Source organism: Furipterus horrens, unplaced genomic scaffold, assembly GCF_987537825.1.
Source record: "Furipterus horrens unplaced genomic scaffold, mFurHor1.1.pri manual_scaffold_9, whole genome shotgun sequence".
NCBI lineage: Eukaryota > Metazoa > Chordata > Mammalia > Chiroptera > Furipteridae > Furipterus > Furipterus horrens.
In genome coordinates, this window is record NW_028327179.1 from 1369928 (window position 1) to 1391009 (window position 21082).

A 21082-nucleotide genomic window follows, 5' to 3' on the forward strand; every position below is an offset into this window, starting at 1 on the left:
ACCGAGGATCCAAGAGGCTCAAACAGTCTCTCGATCTGTTCTCGGTATTTTACGCCATTTCAGTCCCTCGCTAGGGTCTCCAGCCATCTAGGATGAACCCCTGTAATTTGGGGCAAAATGAATACAGTTCATGTTAGAGACTCGGTCCCTTACAGTCGGGTGTTCCCCTCCGGGTGCGCGCAGGTGGCTTTGTGAGGACGGTGCCCACGTCTGAGATTTCAGGGGCTGGATGGTGCCGTTTCCTTAGTGACAGTCCTTGTCTGCGGGGTGCCTTCTCATGAGAACGCTGCCCCCATGTTCCTCCCGACAGCCTGGCTTCGCCTTTCCCCAGCACCTCAGCGCTGAGAGTCGCCTCACTTCTCCCTCCAGCTTTCAGTCCACCCCGCCGGCTCCAAGCCCCGCAAAGGACATGCCTTCCGCTGCGCTCACCCTCAAGTGGCCTCTTTGCACACGGGCCGGCTTGCTGTGGAGAGCCCACGGCTGGGAGTGCCTGGGGACATGGGATTCACTCTGTTAAAGAGAAGTCACGCTGGTGAACGAGCCATACACACGGCTGGTTACTTGGCAGGACAGCACTCAGATCATCCTTTTATCACCCTGAAGAGGAGCTATTCAGGGCGGAGGTTGAAGCCGTGGGACGTTTGCTGTCTCTCCCCGACTGAGCGATCTGTCATGCTGCTAAAACTCAGATTATGAACATGGGAAGTAAGCACATGCGTGAATAACGTACGTTAACACATCCTCAAAATTAGGCGTTTGGAAGCTTTTCTTCCTGTAACCGAGTGGCTCTCCACCTGCCTACACATGAGCACCCCAAGGAGATGATTGTCACGTCCTGGGACCCGAACTGCACCCTAGATCATTCAAGCAGGATTTCTGGGCGTGCATTTCCACACCAGTATTTCCTACAGTTCCCCAAGATTCTCCAGCAGTTCTGCTTTAACATGTCTTCCATGTGTCTGCAAGCTAAAAATAACCTAAATTAAATAACGTATGTGTTATGGCAAAATAAATAGTGCAGCTTAACATTTTGTAGAACAGGCAAGGCAGTTTTAAAGGGGATATTTCTGTTTTGTGTTATCCAAATTTAAATTAAATAAACTACTAACCACCTTACAAGAGTTACTCAGCAAAGATTATATGTCGGCAGCTTCAACACTGAAGTAAGCTTATCTTGGAATTTAAGAGTATTTATACATTCAGAAAGTCAACTGAATTTGAACTTTGAAGCAGAGATTTTACATGTATACATGTATTCTCTCTCTCCATACATACGTGTGTGTGTGTGTGTGTAACCCCTCTCACACTCCCCTTACCTTCTGTTCACCCTCACACCAGCCTAAGTGCAATGCAGACACACATCACAACCCCCGTGGCGCCTTCAATGTGTCGGCAGACAAATGGCATACTTCCTCTGTTGAAGGATGGTAAATAGTTTTATGCAGTTCATTGATCTGAAAGAATTGGCTCCATCTAATATTGAATAGAAGAGGACGTTATTATTTTCATAAACTTTCGCTGTAATTCTTCCAGCATCCCTCCAAACGCACAGCTAAAGCAGAAATCACATTTCTGATAATGACTGGGTCCCGGATGAGTTATGCCACGTAGCTGCCCTTCCTGCTGGCTCTGGGACTTGATTACTGTTAAACACCTTATAAATATTATGACTCATTCTGTATGTGGTTGGTGTTTATGATAACATCCTTCCAAAATCAGAGCCTGTATTCACTTAGACGACTGTGCGGCATTAGCTGATTTTCAGCTGAATCATTCAGTGTCGATTAAAACACAAAAATAACCCATGCTTCTCAAATGCGTAGTCAGTTTAGGAGCTGGGAAAGGGTTAACTAGGGAAAAGGCCGCGTGATTATATTGCCCAACAGGGCGCGTGCTGAGGACTAAATCAGCTGACTTTGCTCATTTCCGAAAAAAGGTTCTCCAGCACCCAGCCCGGTGAAGTGGGTTAGTCCTGACACCCCAGCATGAAGGCTGTTTGGGGGCAGGAACGGACTTGGACTGCTTGGCGTTCAGAAGTGTCGCACCTGAACACACCCACAGAGGCAAGACTTAGTTCTGACGTCTGGCCGTGCGGTAGGCGTTGCACTGGGCGAAGGGGGGGCATTTAGTGGGCATTCCCCCCTGCACCTGAGAGGACGTCACCCTGACTCAGAGATGGTGGCAGCGCCCCAGGCGTGTCAGAGAACTCAGCTGGCCGTGAGCTCCCGTGCCCCCTGCAGGGCGCTGGGAAGAGGTGCCGAGACAGAGACTGGGAGACCCAGGGTGAACGCTCCGGCAGGAGCAAGGCCACACGGTCCCCGAGCCACCGGGGCAGGCAGGGCTGTGCACGGGGCCGTGTGTGCACCTGGGAAACGGGCAGATCTGACCGGCAGTGTATAAAGAAAATGTTAATGGCGGAGAATGGGTTGGAGCAACTACCCCCCAAAATAAAACAGTGGAGCCAGGTGGCAGGCTCTCTCCGGAAGCCACCAGACCCTGAGCACGTGGCTGAACGGCGGTTTCTGGACACGGCACGTGGGGCACGAGACACAGTGACCCCCGGGAGCTGGTGCACGAATGAGGCAACACGGCCGCTGGTTCGGGCCCCTCCCCGGGTGGCGCGCGGAGGCCACGGGTGGCAGCGCAGGCGTGTGGACGGACCCCGAGGTGCGGAACCCTACGGACTGGAAACCACCCGCCGGCCCCTGCGCCCGCGCCCTGCTAGTGAAGGAAACCATCAACCAAACAAAAAGACAGCATACCGAATGGAAAAAGACATTTGAACATGTTACATTTGATAAGGGGTTATACCCAAAATATATAGAGAACTCACAGAACTTAATACCAGGAGAACAAACAACCCAATTAAAAAATGGACAGAGAACCTGAATAGACTTTTCTCCCAAAGGACATACAAATGGCCAACAGACATATAAAAAGACGATCAACCTCACCAGTCATCAGGGAAATGAAGTAAAACCACGATGAGATATCACCTCCCACTTGTCGGAACGGCATCGCCACACACACCGTAACAAGTGCCGGCGAGAACGTGGGACTGCTGGTGGACATGCAGACTGGTGCGGCCGCGGTGGAAAACAGGACGGAGATTCTTCTGAAAACTTCCATCAGACGGAGAAGTCCCACTCTTGGCACTCACATAAAGGAAACAAGACACTGATTTAAGAAGCTACATGCACCCCTGTGTTCACTGCAGCATCATCTACAATAACCAAGAGAAGGAGGCGGCCTAGGGGTCCATCAGTAGATGAGTGGACCAAGAATAATGTCCTATAATCTCACTTCTATGTGGAATCTGAAAAAAGCAAACTAAATAAGTCAAACAAAACAGACTCATAGGGAGAGAGAATGAGCTGGTAATGGTCAGACGGGAAGGCTGGTGGAATTGGAGATAATGTGTTTACATGTGTGCTGCTGTGGTAAGAACTAGAATCAAGAGACTTAAAGGTGCAAAGTTTACACCAACTGGGTAGCTCAGTGGGTGAGGTCATCACCCCAGTGACCTGAGGTTGGGGGTTCCATCCCCAGTCAGGGCACATATAAGAAGCAACCAGTGATGCATAAGTAAGTGGAAGAACAAATCTCTCTCTCTCTCTCTCTCTCTCTCACTAAATAGCAACAAATACTTAAACATTTTTATAAAGTACAGACTTTAAGCATTGTGTGTCATTCTCAGAAGCTCAGTTTACTTACATAAAAAATTAAAATTGCTATTCTCAAGATTAAAGAAATAAAATAAAATTCAGGTGGAGCGTGGGGTATGAGGGACAGAAATGACACTTTGTCATCTGACAAGATGACAGAACTCACACCTGGCTCCCCATTAACCAATGAGCTCCCGGGCGCAGGCAGGGCCTTGTCTGAGCTCCTGTGGCTCCCGTGCTCAGACCTGCCTCACAGAGCTCCTGCGGGGACACGTGAGTGCAAAGCCATTTCCTGTGCCCGGCACGCCAGCCCCGAGCAGGTCCAACACACTCACACCTCGTCCTACTTGTCTTTGTTTTTGCTGCAGTGGAAGTCCTGATTTCTGTAGAGTCAACACAAATATTAGCGATCAGTGTACACATCACAGCACAAGAAATTTAGAAGATTTCTAAGCTCATTTTTTCTTACATATGAGTGCATACGTGTCCTTGCGTGAATGAGTCTGTGTACATGGTGTGTCCCACCAGGGGCTCAAGATGCAGACCTCCACCCTTGTTGGAAAAATCCTGGCCCAGAAACAGCACGGTGCTCGAAGCGCTGCTGTCTGACCTCTGGGATGGGGGGGGGGGGCATTCACCCCACTTCCCTCATCAACCTCAGAGGAGCATCGACGATGGAGGTGGAGAGGAAGGTGGTCTGGCCCGGACGCGGCCCTGCTTCGTGGGCCGGCTGAAACGACACAGCCCGCCTCCGGCAGGGGTTCTTACTGAAGGTCACGCTGGCCTCGGAAAGTAGGCCCGGGAACCGCTGCTCGCCACGGGGAAGCTGACCTTTCTGCTGGTTGGTAGGATGGAGGTTGCTCTGTGGGGTTATTTTCAGTCCCTTTTTTATTTTAACATAAGCCCTGACTCAACATTTTGTAAGTACTCCAGAAGAAGACAAAAACACTACCAAAAATATTAAGTTGAACCAGATACATAGCTATCCTCATTCAGTTCCTATTACATAGGAAGAAATAAATAAAAGTGATGAGCAAACGTACTTGAGGCAAATGACAACTTCTCAGTCAAAACTCTTTCAAAACAATACAATTAATGTTAAAACCCGTATGGTGTACCTTCTGTAGTTTTAGAGCTTCAAGTAAATTTAGCATTTGAGTAGCTGTCATTAAAACTTGTTTTCATACAAACTGGGGTTTCAAAGCTTGACTCTGTTAAAGATTTTAATTCTGGCAAAAATGGCTGTTTAAGTCCTCAGGCTTCCTGAAGCCGGCCCGGGTGTCTGGAACAAGGTCGTGGGTTAGTTTTCTGAAACGCGGAAGTGGAACCTTGACCGTGACCAGGGACAGCTGAAGGAGGAGTGAAAAGCCAGCACCGCTTTATGTGCGACTTGGAGCTGTCGAAAAACCAAACTGCATTTCTTATTGGAACAAAACTCTCCCCCAACACATGACAAAATGTTTAATAATTACATTAAAAAGGAATTACAGACAGAGCTAACACATACGCATTACATTTTCATATTGATAGAGCTTCTTGCCTAGATAATAGGACATCGGTGTCATTTTAAATGACCACCCGCGCGCCTGCACCCAGGCCATCACCTTCTCCCTTTGTTTTGCTCACTTGCACGACCGGCCCCTCACGTCACGGCCGGCTTCCGGCCCGGAGATGAAAGAGGAGCCCTACGATCGGAGCTTCTCAGCGCCGTACGGGACAGCCGAGCAGGTGCGCTAATGAGCTGAGAAGCGGTCCTAAAAGGACAAAGATCTGAAATAAAGGGACGCTATGACCATTCACACACTGCATTTCATGGGCGTAGATAATCCAAAGTAATTCACCACAGATTGTTAGATCAATAAGTGAACGTAGAAAAGTTATTAAACTTGGTCACGGATCGTTACTTTCTCTAGACTCGGTAGCTGATTCAAAAGTTTTAATTGATAGAAAACAACACACGCTTAGAAATAAATGTAATAAAAAGATGGGAAGTCCTCCACAGAAAAACCAAAGCTCTAAATAAACAAAAAATGTATGACACTTTCTTTGTTCCATTCATGATGTCTTTTCTCAAGAGATCTGTTTTCAGCACCCAATATGAGTAACAAAAACCTCTCTTAATTTTCCAGTTTTTTGACGATGTAGATTACAAAGTCTCCGCCTCAGGCCGCCCCCACCTCTGCTGCAACGCTGTGTTAACACGTGTAGCTAAGGCCCTTCTGCAAGGCCACGTCTTCACATCACCCCAGAAAGCTCAGAAGTCTATTGGGTCACTCAAAATTGCTGAATTTCCTCGATTTACCTGTGAGTCAATTGGTTAAATGACAGTAGTGATAATGACGCTGAAGGCTGCGATTGGTAGTCTTTTTTCAAATACACTCCCCTCCGTGTGGGCACTTACCGTCACCCGGTAAACCGTGACACAGTGACCAGACATGGCTCTTTTCTGCTCATTGAGCACGTCTGACATTTTTGACCAAGGAGACAGCTTCTCCTCTTCTTTGCAAGACGCAGGTGTAAAACCGAGGAGCTGTCAGAGAAACGCGGGCGTGTGGATAAAGCAGCAACGCGCGGTCACGGGTGAAATTTCCCCTTCACCACCGCCTGCGTGGGAAGCGGCGGAAGAGGCCATCTGCACTGACGCCGCTCGCTCTGACTCTGACAGGTGACAGGGCAGCCTGGCCTGGGGCGGGGCGGGGCAGCGAGCGCAGGGCCAGGGAGGAGCGTGCGGAGCTCCCTGCGGGGTGTCAGAGGCAGCCTGTCGTGAGGGCGCCTCCTGCCTTGAGCTGTCCCCCCCTGCAGGGGCGGGGCAGGCCTGAGCCTCACCTGGGCCCGTGGTCGCAGCAGAGACGAGACCCCTGAGCCACCCCGTGGTGTCTGGCCACCTTCCCTGCTCAGGGCCATCCATTTCACAGGCCTGCACGCAGGCCCGGGGACACCGCTCTGCCGGGAAGCCCAGCACCAGCCCCCAGCGCGCTTCTCTAACTCTGGGGCTCCCCGTGCTGGTTGCTGGCCCCAGATTCTAGGGGCTGCTTCCAGATGTCAGGGTGGCATCGGGATTCTGGGGGAGTGGGTCACGCTAGGAGCGGAGAGAAGAGGAAGCTGCCCGGTGGCAGGTGGCTCCCCACCGTCCTCCCCACAGCCCCTCCTGGAGGTGGGGTGCTGGCTCGGAGAAGCCACATCCTCGTCCTTGGGGACTCACCGAGGTGCCCCCATGGAGAGATCTGAGCTCCCAGCAGGTGCTCACGTCCCAGGACTGAGCGGGTGGCTGCTCCCCCAAGTCCGCTCCACAGCTCCGCCCGGTGCCTGGGCTGCTGCCCTGCCGGTCCTTCAAGCGCACCAGCCAGCCCGAGACAAGGACCGCTGTGAAGGAGGTAACACTACTGTTCTCGGCTGACTCGAGAACTTAATTCGGAATTTGGCTTCTGTCCTCGCTAATGAATTGGCCTGGAGCGTTTTCTGGTCAGCGTTCTGCTTCAAAGCGCAGATCTGATTGGTGAGACAACATTCTCAGTGAGAAGAGCTCACCCGATCCCGCTGCAGGAAGGATAGCAGCCTCTGTCCCATGGATATAGAGCCAGACAGTTGTCCCTTGTTCTAGGAAAGACATGTCCGGAGGGCCTGCTCCTTCTGCCCTGGGGGTGGGGGGGGGGAGCGATTCGGGCTCTGGATTAAGATGGTTTAGGCTCTAAACCCAGCTCTGGTCATCTTGGCCGAGCATCGCGACACCTGGCCTCAGTCTCCCCTCCTGTAAAGTGGCAACAATGGAGAACCCTTCCTCTTCAGGGTGACGGCGAGGCGTTCATGAAACGACACCTACAAAGGGCACAGTAAGGAGTTAATGATGCTCCCTCTCCGAATATACGCAGCGCGGTGCCCAGCACCCAGTGAATGTCAGAAGGTGTCTGGTGACTAAAGCAAGTCATGAATTAATCATACAAAGAAGGACACAGGCAGGAAGGAAGGTGAGCAGAAAAATTAATGAGTCATAAAACATCCACACACCAAATTAAAAGTACTCAGAGGTATAACGGGGCCAGATTTCGCTAATGCTGATGAAAAAAAAGTCACTTGAGAACTTTCCTTTTCCTTTCCTCAATTTCACTCCAATTTTGGCAATAGGTCTTCTGGTGACCAGTTTTCTCAGTGTTAGGTTATGTGAGAAATCTCCGTGTGTCTTCACTTGGAAGGATACGTTCACCGGATACGGAATTCTGGGTTGGTAGCATTTTTCTTTCAATAATTCAGTATCTCACCCCACTCACCTCCTGCTTGCACGGCTTCCGAGGAGAATCCATTCTCTTTCCTTTTGCTCCTTTATAAGTAATGCATCAGCCTGCCCTGCCGGGTTCTCAAGATCCTCTGTATGTTTTTGGTTTCAGTTTTTTTTTTTTAAACTTTGAATGTGCTATGGCTTGGTATAAATTCTTTTCTTGTTTGCAGTCCTCTGAGCTCCCTTGGTCACTGTTTTAGTGTCTATCGTTCATTCCGGAAAGCTCTTGGCCAATATTTCAATTCTTTTCAATTCTGTTTCCTCTCTTCCTCTGGGATTCCCATGACACACAGGATGCGCCTCTTGAAACTGTCTCATGATGTTTAGATGTCCTGTTACTTTTTCCTTTTGTCCTCTTGGTGCTTTAGTGCCTCGTCTGCTGAAAAACTCATCAGAAGCTTTCCCCATCGCTGCGGCAGCGTGGGGCTCGCAGCGGTTCCTCTGCGTTCTTTCTTAGGGTCGCCATCTCTAGGCTCCCGTGACCCATCTGCTCCTGTGTGCTGCCCACCGTCACCATCAGAGTCCACCACGTGCTAACCAGCCATTGAAAACTCCCTGCATGACCATTCCAACAGCCGTGTCGCAGCCGAGTCAGTTTCAGGGGGTCGCCCTGTCTCTTCAGATGGCACAGCTCTTGGCCTTTTGGCACGCGTGCCTTGTAAGCTTCGGTGGAAAGCTGAAAGTGTTGCACCGTGGAAGAGGGACTGAAGGGAGGACTTGGTGTGCAGGTTGTGTTAATCTGGCTCGGAGTGGGGCTGTGTTTAATCCACGCCCCGGCTGTAGGTGTCAGAGACTCCCGGCTCATTCAGTGTCCTTGGCTGTCTCCTCTCTTGGGTCTGAGACACCCTGAGGACTCCTCCTTGGATAGCTTGTGTCTATTCCAGCTCTTTCTTAGGGCACTCGTGGAGCCTCGTAGGCGTGGCGGTGGAGAGCGGGGGAGGAGGCGCCCTCTGACCTTGCGATGACGTCTCAGTAACAAGTGGTTCTTAGCCTTCTGCTTCCCCTCCGGATTACAGGTGAGCAGGCGGGAGGAAGAGAAGCGTCCTTTGTCGGGCGGGACTCCTCTCTGGTAAAGACTTCCTCTCTGCGGTCTGGGTCTCTGTGTAACACATGATCTGGGATATTTCACAGAGCACACTGCCCTGCCCCGGGAGGTCCGGCCCATGATGTGTAGGGGCCCCGGGAGTCCCTGGGGCTCCCGGGGGTCGACCCTCAGCCCCAGCACCTTGTCAGAAGATAGTTTCTGCCTCCCAGGGGCATGTATCAGCTGTGACTCTGGATTTTCCCATCTCCCAGGATTTGGGGGTGGGAGTTTTCCCTGTGCCTTTAGTTTTTCTATGGATCCAAGAAAATATTTAATTTCAGGAGTTTCTTTTTTTGCTGTTTCTTACTATAAGACCAAGAATAGCTTTTTCCAGAATCATTACATATTGGGCCTGAAACCAGAAATCCTCTAACCTTTCTTTCCACCCCAAATAGTTCCCCGCCATCTGCTCTGCCCGCGTCCGTTTCTGCTCTCCTGGGGATACTGTGATGTCCCCTCGCTGGTCTCCACGGTGCTTCACGTCCACTCTAGCCAATCAATTCTCTACACCAGCCACAGCTCTATTTTAAAATGCAAATTAAATCCATTTTCTCCACTGCTTAAAGCCCCTCAGAGGTAGCCCTGGACCTTGACGGGAGGGCTCTTCTGTGCAAACTTGTAAGGTGATAGATACACAAAACCACCAAGAAACAATCACTAAGGAGTGTAAGAACCAGTGGAAGAACAAACAGAGGTGGAGAGGCGGCCGAGGCCAGAGGTGTCGTAAGAGGCAACAGAAAGCAGACGGGCGCCTACGACAGCCTGAGAAGAGGGGGGCCTGTGGGGACGGGCTGGGGTGGCAGAGGCTGGAGCCGGGGTGCTGCTGGGGGAGCCGCCACAGGGCGCCGGTGACTCTTCGGGATGCTGGGTGACTCGTGAAGCGGGGAGCACCAGGTTCTCAGTCGGACGGGGCCAAGGGGACCGGATGGGGATTAATTTAACATCTATAGCGGGAGCGGGTACACTCCGCCAGGTGTACTGCCCCAGGACAGGCGTCAGTGGAGCTGCCCCGCCCCGGCCCTCGGGGATCACATCACACCTGGGATAAGCTTGGCTCCTGGAAGAGACTGAGCCGAGCAGACACTGGTCGGAGCCAGAGGCAAAAACGAGGTGCTGTGGTGAAAAGCGGGGGGTTGAACGGAAACGTGCGTACCCAGTTGTCTGCAAACCGTGGTGCCTTAAAGGCTCAGTGAGCACAGGAACAGCTGACTGAGCAAGGGAGTGAGAGAATGAATGAATAAATGAAATATTCAACAGTTGATGCTTAAATATTTATAGCTTCATGGTTTTGCGATTCTACAATTTTTCCAAATATTTTCTAGGAAAGAAAAATTAATCTAAACAATTAACTGTTAGTTGCAAGGAAACCTCAGCACAGAAGCAGTAGAACAAACCTGTGATAAAAGACGATCCCAAACAACCCCCCAACCAGCCCGGGAGGAGGACACGTGGTCCCGTCGCACCTCACCTGCCCTGGGGTCTCACTCATGGCAGCGCATTTAAAATAGAGACACGGAGGGAATGGAGAGGCCAAAGAGCCTATATGCACGACTCATTGACATGAACTAAGAGAGGGGGCTGCTGGAGGGAAGGGGGTACCGGGGGTGGGGGCAAGGGGGGAGAGATTGGGACAACTGTAAGAGCAAAGTCAATAAAATATAGTAAAGAAGTAAAACAGAGACGTGGATGAGCCAACTCCCTTAGCTTGACTGTGAGTGGGACACCGCTCCTGGGCTCCTACTACCACAGCAGGAACCAATGATGGCTTTAATGGAAGTGTCGCAGTTTTGTTCCAACTTTCCCAGGGCCCAGGAAGTCATAAATCAAATCATACTCACTGGTTCCAGGGACATTCAAGCCCGCATTCGCCCTGAGTGTTAACTGTGGCCCTTGTCGCTGCAACGGTCCTCACATGGTGTCTGTGCGTCTCTCAGATTAGTCAAGGCCAAGGGCCCGTCTCTAGTCATTTACGTTTATCCTCATTGGACGTCTTTTTACAAAGTCCAAGTGGAAATCAGGGCCGGTAAACTGAGTCATCAAAGCACAGTTCAAGCGAGGCCAGTATTACTTACGAACAGGGACGCAGTGGGCTAACCCTAATATAAGCAAACCAGAGAGGACAGTGGATAAAAAGGGTGATGCATCATGATCAAGTCAGGTTTGCTCCAGAAATGCGTATGGATTTACACTTTCTCAACAACAACAACAAAAATCAATTAATATTATCAGCAATAACAGAATAAGGTCTCACATTTATTTGGCCATATCAATAGATTAAAGTAAATCATTTATAAAATACAACCTTTGAGATTAAACAGACACAAGCAAGTACTTATGTGACCTGAAAAAAGTTACTTTTGAGGTTAAGGAGTAAGGGAAGAGTTGGGACCTACCACTGCCGCGCACGAGGGGACCGCGTGACGCAGCCGGTGCTATAGGGCACAGAACAAGAATGTATCTGTATGTGTGAACCAGAAAAAAAATCTTTTACAGAGGATTCAATTTCATAATGGAAAACTTTAAAGTCTCTAAATAATATATATCTGAATGAATAAAAAAGTGTAATAAAAAATAGTGTAAAAGTAATATCCAAAAATCTTTGCATTTTTATATATCAGAAAAAAGTTTTAAAAAAATAGAATTTAAATGATATCAGAAATGTAAACACTATCTAGATATAAATTTAAATAAATATTCAAAGACTTTTATGGAGACCTTTATTGATAATAAGTGCTATTAGCAAAAGTTATATAAATCTATAAAAAGGAGTTCATTATACATATAAATGTAGTAGGAAGTCATGATCATGCCTTGGGAAACAATATTTTAAAAACTCCACTTTCCTATGAGTTTTTAGTAGAATCTATGTGATCTTCATCAAAACCTCAAGATGTTGGTTTTTTAAATAATTTATTAGGGATTATTTTGGGGACTGAGGGGAATGCTTCCAAACTCCACCTCTCTACGTCTAAAACACCAGGACCGCTGGAAGCGGCTGTGGGCGGCGAGCTCAGCCCTGCTCACACTGAGGTCTGCTTTAAGGAAGTGGAGACAGGGCAGCGTGGTCTGGGAAGGCAAAGCGCTCAGCGTGGCGCGTCAGTGGGCAGCGCCGGGTGCCGCCGAGCTGTGAGGGGCCACGTGCAGCTGCCCGGGCAGGGGCGAGGCAGGCCGCTTTCTCACGCCACGTGGCTGACCATTCACTTCTCGGTGGATTAAAGACCTAAATTTTAAAGTCGACATTTTAAAGAGTATAGACAAAAAAAAATTGGAAAATGTCAGCAAGACTTTGGGCAATGCTCTCCTAAGACCCTCAAAGAAAACGTTGTAGAGGTAAATGCTGGCTCCTCTGACTATAATAAAAATAAGCTGTTGTATCAAAATGTAGTATTACGATTGTGAAATGATGTCATCTCTCTCTATATATATATACACAAAATATATAGGCATATGAATTAAAAAGAACATGACCAACAATATTTATAAACAGGAATATACCAAAAGAACTGGAACAAAATATTATTAAAATCCTAGTTGCTTGGCAAAAATTAAAATCTGATACAAAAATTGTTAGAATAGGGAGCAATGACAACTGTCATACATGGTTGATAAATGTGCAAATGGTAGAATTACTTTTTGGCAGAAACTAACCTTTACATGTTCTTAAGTCAAGAAATTTCACTCTTCGGTATATTTCTTAAAGGAACGCTGGCACTTGTGAACAAGAATATACATAACATTACTGCTTGCAGCAGCCAGAGACTAGAAACAACTTAAATCACCCACGACGGTACATTAGATACACAAACTGTAGCACGTTGTGTCATGGAATGTTACAGAACAATGCAAAGACTGATAATGCAACCATCAACATACGCATGGAGAAGTCTTAGCATTTTTGAGCAAAATGCACAAGTCACAGAAGAATACTTGGGGTATGATTATGTTTATGTGAATTTCAAAACTACCCTTGTTAGTAGTCACGCGGATGTTCGCCGTATTATTCTTTTTTAAAAAAAGATATAATTTCTATGCTGTTTGGTTTCATGTGGTACTTCTGATGAATAGAGTTTTTATTAGACAAAGTAGTAGTGAGTAAGTGATATTGCATGAGCGGTGTACCATTAAGGCACAAACAGTACCGTGTGCTGACCAAACCCGCACTGATTACGACAAGTAGACAGAGAGCTGCAGGGGTGCTGGAGGGGCGGGGTTGACCTTGGGAAGGTGCGCTGTGAGCGGCGTGGGGGCCGTAGCTGTTATCCGAGAAAACTGGACCCACTCTGTGGTCAATTAGGAAATATCGAAAGCTTGTGAAAGAGGTGTGATAGGAGACTACAGACCCAGCGCAATCCTCAGTGTGCACACAAACACGCGCGCACACACTCAAACACACACCACGTGAAGCTACAGGGAGGCATGTAGAACGCCCTTGGGTGACATTGGTGGCAGTCCGGGGATTCTAAGTGGCCTGGCTACCAGGACAGTGAACATGTATGATTCTGCAGGTAAGTGTGTCCATGTTTGAGAGCGCTCCTGCAGAGGAGCCTGGAGGAGAGCCCTCGGCTACCTGCCAGGTGAGGAGATGCGGGGGATGGAGGGAGAACACTGGAGGCCGCGGGTCCTTCTTCATGGAGCAGGGAGGGCGCTCTCAGAGGATGAGGGGTCAGTATTGCCGACGATGACAGAGGGACGAAAGCAGGACCCAGGAGAAACCTGTTCACTGAGAGAGAGGAGAGGAGAGCCCATGATGGGTCAGAGAAGGAGGCTGAGAGGTGGTGGGGAAACCACTACAGCTGTGAAATGACCGGAACTCAAGGAAGGACAGAAGTCTGGGGGCTTCTCTCTGGAGGGTTGTCTTCTGTGCTGGAGCAGAGCAGAAAGAGACCCTGCTCTGGCCACGCTGACCAACCCTAAGATCACCCCCTAGTCTCCAGCTCTTGGAGTTGATGCTCTTGATCCCCTCTGTGTGAGTGTGGCTGAAACCGGGGGCTTGCCGGAGAGTGTGACAGAGGTGTGCGTGACCCCTCGGCCGGCCTACGGAGGAGCCCCACCTGCCTGCCAGCAGGCTCTCCCTCACTGGCTAGTTCGATGAAGCGAGCTTCCGGAGGGAGGGGCCCCCAAAGCAAGAACAGAGGACAGTCCCAGCCGACTGCCAAGCAGAAACGCAAGCCCTCAGGCTCGCGACCGACCGGGAGCCATCAGCGGTCAGGGGCGGCTGAGCCTGCAGGAGACCCCCATCGGGTGGGCTTTGCGGGGGGCCCACAGCCCCGACCTGCACGGGGCCTGCCGTCTGGCCTGCTTAGAGCAATATACACGCACGGTTGCATAGTGTCTGCGTGTCAGGGGTCCACGTGTGATTTTTGAAGTCGCTGGACCTTTCTCTGACCCTTTCTGGCTTTCAGAATTATGAGAAAATGCATTTCTGCTACTCAAGCCAACTGCTCTGTGGTGCGTGGTTATGGCCGCCCCTTGCCAACGGGTCAAAGGAAAGAGAGAGCGGGAGCTTGACTCCAACTCCTGTGCACCCTGATTTTGCGTTTCAATTATTTTTTGAGGAATAATATAAGGTGGGCACACAGAGAAGAGTATTATTTGAATATGGTTTTGCATTTTGCCCCTAACTGCACAAATAGTTTCTGTCAGTGGCTGACTTGTCTGGGAACAACCTGGCTTGCAGATGATTCCTACATATTCTAGTAGCGCTGTGCTTGGCGTTCCATCCTCTGCAAACAAAGGTCCCTGTTGTCCCCTATGCACCACAGATGTTCCTGTGAGTGAGCCGCCCTTGGGACCAAACGAGGTTCCCCCTCAGCAACAATTAACAGCGAAGGAGACAGGCCCAGACTTTCGGAACCACAGGTCAGGGGGCCAGGAATGGCCCAGCATGCGTTTCAATCTTATGAACACGTTCCTGAGTAACGAGCTTTGGCGTCCAGGCAATTCTATACGAATCCATACATTTAACATGGATTATATGGAAACCCTTTGCTTGCAGGGGCTGTTTGTGCCCGTTTTGACGACTGCTCGTTCGTCATCACACGGATTCTAACCCCACCATCCCATTAACGTTAATGGGAGCTGCCACGTTAAAGCCCATGGGAGCAAATTAACCCGCCCCGCTGCCCCGGGATGGGACGTTGATGCATTTTATATTATTAATCTCATGCACAGATGGATTTTATGTTGTTATAAACAGACATCACAGGCCTGGATGCCTGCAGCAACCGGGCAAGAGGAGGCCACTTTGAGGGGTTCACGGAGGAACTGTCCAGAGAGGCAGCTGGAAAACTGGGAGAGGAAGCTCGCAGGACGGGAAGGAGGGGCCCCATGCATTTGGAGGGTGCAGGCCTCCTGCCCCAGATCTGGGCACCGTCGCCTACACCTGCACGAACCGTGGCCTCTTCTGGGGCCTTCAGAGGACCCGGCGCTCACAGCCCCACCTTGGGGAGTGTCCTGCGCACTGGCCACTGCCCCAGGGGAGGGGCCCGGCAGTGTCCCCCTGGGGCTGCGTCCGTTTCACAGGTGACAGCACCTGGACTCCGGGAGACGCACAGGCCCTCTGCGCAGGCGGGGATCTTGGGGGCTTTGGGCGCAGTAGTCATGGGTCTCAGTTCAGTGGAGTCCAGAGAAGAGGCTGCGGAGGAGGGTGGCTATGCGGCCTGCGCCCGGTGCACCCATGATCTGTGAGTGTACCCCAACCCTCCAGGCAGGTGCGCTCCCCGGAGCAGGCCCATCAGCCACGCAGCAGTGTGGGGGCCGCCGTGCATGTGCCGTGCGAGCTGCTGCGTGGCCGGCCCCTCCAGCCCCTGTGCTCCTCGGTGGGCAGGCTGTTCCGTCCACCACCGGGCCTGGCCCTTCCTTTTCTAAAACGTTCCTTTCTTTTCTCCTCTTCCCTCCCTTCTTCTTTGTTCACTTTGTTTCCTCGTGTTTATCTGAGACAAGAGGACGAGCACCCCGGGGAGGCGAGGGACGGGCACACACTCTGGACTCAAGGGCTCCCGGCTCTGTCTTACTGCACACGGAGACGGGGTCTGCTCCTCATTCGGAAGATCGGGGAGACTAGTGCTGCCACTTACTTCCTGCCCGGAGTGAGAGGCTGGGCGGAAACAGAAGGGAAACCTGTCACCCACGGCAATCGCGGGGCCTGGCCAGGAGCACGGCCAGCTGCAGATGGGCCTCTTCTGGTATCTCTTCCTCTTACCAGGACGCCAGCCCCCCTGGGTCAGGGCTCCACCCGGGGACCCCATTTAACTCAGCTCCTTCTTCCAACACCCTCTTTCCCAGTACAGCCACATGGGGGTCAGGGTTTGTTTCCAACACGTGAGTGGGCAGAGGACACAATGCAACCCATGACAAGGAGCTTCTAGTTCTGTGGCGCTTTGTCTCCGAACACAAACTGAGTGGGGCTCAGCCTTTGACGTGGCAGAGCCCCGAGAACCCCCAAGGCCCTCAGCTCCTGAGGTTAGAGAGTCACCCTCTGCCTTCCTGCTTCCGCTCTGAACTCTGGGAGGTCTCGCTGGGAGAGCGGTAGCTTCCTTGAGCTGGGGGACAGGGACGAGATGAATCCCGGAGGAAGACAGCCAGCTGTGAGGCACTGAGCCCGAGACAGGAGCGGGGCGGGCGCGCCCTCAGACCACAGGCCCACTGGGACCGAGGGAGGTGGGCAGAGCCACCTACGAGTGAGACGGGGGCCACAGCAGCCCCCACGGTGCCCCGCGTCCTGGGCCGCCGTGAGTGTCAGCGAGAGGCGGCGGGCGAGCAGCAGCCTGCGCTTCGGGGTGATGGGTCCGTGGAGCAGACGCAGGATCCAGCCCAGCGCCCTGCACCCTGAGCCCTGCGCCTTCCCACCGAGACTCCTCACAGGGCTCGGGGGGAGCCCTCGGTCCCTTCAGCTGCAGGGACAGAGAACGGTGACACTGAGCAATGGTCCTCCTCCCCAGGGACACTTTGGACCTCATCCGCTTGGATCCATGGTGCCGCCAGGAACGAAAGCCTCAGGCACCCTGGGCCAGCCTCTCCAACCCGGGGACACGTGGACACAGTCCACAGCCAGGGCGGGGGGTGTCTGTCCCGACCATCACTTTGCCCAGCATCTGAAGGGCAGAGTTAGGAGGACCGGGGAGGAGCAGCACACAGAGACAGTGGCTCAGTAACCACGGCCCCAAGGACGAGGTGGGGCGGAGCCTGAGCGCGCAGACTGCGGGGAGGATCCACGCTCCGCTCCTGCTGCAGAAGAGCCGCCCGGAGACAGAGCAGGTAAAGGGCAGCCCAGCCACGGGGGGCGGGGCTATAATTGGCACGCAGACTTCCGGTCGGGCGGTGGGGACACACAGGAGGGGGACGTCTCTGTCTCCCTCCGAAAGCATTTGTGCATTTCACACCCCGGGCTGAGCTGGGCAGTGGCTTTCTAGTTAAGTTTGGAGGAAATAATGCACTTCTGCATATGGGTGCTCTTGGTCCCTCAACAGAATTAGGAATAGCACACAATGAAGGAAGAAAGGAAGGAAGGAAGGAAGGAAGGAAGGAAGGAAGGAAGGAGGGAAGGAAGGAGGAAGGACGGAGGGGAGGGGGAAGGAAGGAAGGAGGGAGGGGAGGGGGGAGGGAGAGAAAGACCCGAACTCTTCTGTGCTGAACGGAGACCTGCCCGCGGACACCGGGCGGACTGGGAAGCCGTCCAGGGGCACAGACAGCCCCTGGCAGCAGGCAAGAGACAGATGGGACAGGCCGGGCGGGAGCGGGCAGCGCAGAGTCACGTGGAGGTCTCGGGGCGAGGGAACAGGAGCTGGGAAGATGGCCGGGGATTAGTGGGGCAGATGGAGCGCTGGGGCAGAAGGAATTCTCCAGAGAGTGGCAGTGCCCCCTCCCCAGGAGGATGGAGGAGGGGGTGCCAGGGACGAGACACCATCGTGTGCACCAGGTTTTCCAACAGCAAATACTTCCTTGCGCTTCATGAGACTTCTCAGAATCTGACTGAAACCAGCCTCTGGGAGCATCCGCCGCACTGGCTGAGGCCACCCCGCTGGGCCACCTCTCACACCGCTGCCCTGCCCAGAGCCTGTGCCGTGAAGGCTCTTCCTCGGCCCCTCTCCCAGAGCCACGTGCTCGGGGTCCCTGTCTGCATGCATGCCCAGCTGCCCGCCAAGGGGACGCCTTCAGCCTTCAGCTTACACGGGGCTGAGTCTCTGGGTCTCTCCCTGCACCCTGGACGTGCCCTTCGCACCCCCAGCGGGAAGCAGCCTGACACTGGGGAGAACGCTCCTCCTTGCCAGCCAGGGCAGCCTCTACGGGTCGGACAGCCCCCTCCTCTCTTGCCCACCCTCTGGCCTGTGGACGTGACCCAGCGCAGCCCCCAGCGGCGTGGCCACTCTCTGCAGGACAGACAGGGCTCCCGCTTCTGTCTCCACCGTCCTTGCCCCTCTTCCCTGGACTGGGCAGGTCTCCAAACACAACGTGCTTGGCTCAGGGGAGGGTGAGGAGTGAGCCCGAGCTTGGAGCTCTGCGCTCCTGGGTCTGGACGCCAGCAACACGAACACCTCTCCGAGCCTCCCTGCCGGGAGCGGCACCAGGGCAACGGGGCTCTGAGCGCTCCGCCTCCGCTACATGGTGAAAGGACCCACTGTGGTACGTGTCTGAGCCCGCTTTCCCCAAAGCGGACCTCCGACCCTCCCTCCCAGCACAGCTTCTAGTGGGAGCTCTGCTCCGCTTGGCTTGGCTTGGCTTTGAAAGCCTCTGGTCAGCTCAACAACCCCGTGGGCTTCCCTTCGTATGCAGACACACACACACGCCCACACGCACACACACACGTGCACACACGCATGCACAGACGCACACACATGCACACACACATGCAGATCTGGTACACGGACTTCCTCTGCACAGCACAGACCAGGCGAGCCGTCGCACGCAGGAGGACGGTTGCTCACGCCCCGGCGCCTCGCATCTCTGCAGTGGTTACGCAGCCCCGTCCCACCAGCCACGGAGCCCAGTGTTCTGCTGACCACGTGACTGTGGACGCCATCAGTCAGAAGCACAGAGCAAGCTTCTCTGTTCCCGTGAACTGCGTGGAGCCCACTGTTAACATACACGTCAGAGAAACGTGTGTGCGTTAAAATTTCATAACATCACAGGACCTTGCGATAAGCTTTTTGACAGATCTACATAGAAATGAACCCGTTTTGAAATCCAGCTTCCCCGTCCTCAGAGCTGCTCCCGCCCCATCCCAGGCTTCCCGCTATGAACCTGTTTTCTCACCTGGAGCGTGGAAGCGATCGCACCTGCTTCTCTGGGGCTGTGACTTGAATCTCAGGTTCTCTGTGAAATTGCCCGCGCAGTTCTGTGGCAGGTAGGCATATAGCAAGCAAAACGTCCCTTCCTTCCTTCCTCAGGGACACGAAGAATAGAAATGTTGGCAGTCACTGTCCCTCCCCAGACAGACGGTTCTCTACCGAATGGTCTCGCTTTAGGACTGGATCTCTTATAATTAAAGAAAAGCAGACCAACTAGTTATTTTTTCTTCTGAGGAGAGTGAGTCTAGTCCAATTTCCAAGGCAACAGATGGGATCCATCCCAGAGCAGAGGAATTCAATTATTTAAAGGAATGTCTTTTTCGGGCTCCTAGCTAATGAAAGAAGATTTACTAGAATAAAGCAGACACGCAGAGAGAATCCAAGCAAAGAAAGTAATTTGCAAAATGAAAGGACCCCGGGAAGTGCTGCTGGCGCCCTTTTTTCTGTTGCGGTCTTCACGGTGCGCACAGGTTCCTGCGACGCGCCTGCTTTGCTCCCCGAGGGACCGGGCCCAACGGCTGCCCTTCCGAACCGGCCTGAGTGAGGGGGGCACCGAGGAGCGGACAGGCGCGTGCAAGCCGCTGCTCCTGCAGCCCGTCCCTCTGCCCACGGGGCACCTGCCACACATTGCGGGCCACATGGGGGCCCCCATGAAGAACCTCACCTGCTGCTCCAGGACCCACGTTTCCAGATCCTGCCTCGCGGTGGGGGCGGGGGCTTGCTTGTGGTTCTGGGCCGTGTCTTTGACCTTCAGCCGTGTCTCAGGCCTCATTCTCGGGGCCTCACGTGCATTATCTTAGCTGATCCTCAAGGGAACCTGTGTGTTGGCATTTTATCCCCACGTTGGCAGAGGAAGCTGCAGCTCAGGGGATTCAGGTCACTGGGGATGGCCTCAGGCTTCTGACTTTAAAGCCGGGGCATCGTCGCTGCGTCAGCCTTGCACCCGTCCCAGGGCTCAACCACCCCTTTCCCTCCATAACCGACTGCAGTTCCCGATTCCGCTCCAGTAACTGCATCCCTTCGAGACCACGGTCACGCACCCTACCACCTCAGCCTCCCCAGAAATTGCAAAGCGACACCCAGACCCCAGGATACCCGTGCGCGCCCCGCCCCGTCCCGCACGCTGCCGGCTTCCAGACACCGACCGCCGGCTGCCTGCTTGGGACTCATCAGAGGATCGTGTTCTGCCGCGAACAGCATCCCCAGCACTGTCCCAGCTGCTGGTAGTCAAGCAGTTGGCCTGTGATCCATTCGACCCTTTGGGGAGGGGGATCCCCTGGGAAAAGCATAGAAGGGAGCATGTTATCCCATGCGGTGTCCTTGGAAACTGTGTCTTTGGGAAAGAGAACTTGCCTATAAAATGTTTGTACTTGGAGACACCCAGTGCCCAGCTCACTGGGGACAAAAAGCAAGCAAGCCCCCCTCGGAGGCTGCACCCCCAGGCACTCGGCTCCGGGGAACGACGGGAGATGTTTCACGATCACACCTTCCTGCTCTGGGAGACTCCCCAGCAACCTCACCTGGCCCAGGGGGTGTGTCTGACAGAGAGAAGGACCCAGGGAGCCCATCCCAAGGCCCCGGATTGTTCGTGATTTCCCCAGAACCTCCTGATGATCGATGGTCTTCATCCATGAAGTGGCTCCCGGCGCTTGGCCCTGGGAAGCTCTGATTGGCCGGAGTGTGATGTGACCATTGGTTTCACGTTAAATCCGCACAGAATTTGAAATGGCAGAACTGCATGCAACGCACAGCCCATGGAAGGCGCCCTCCTGTG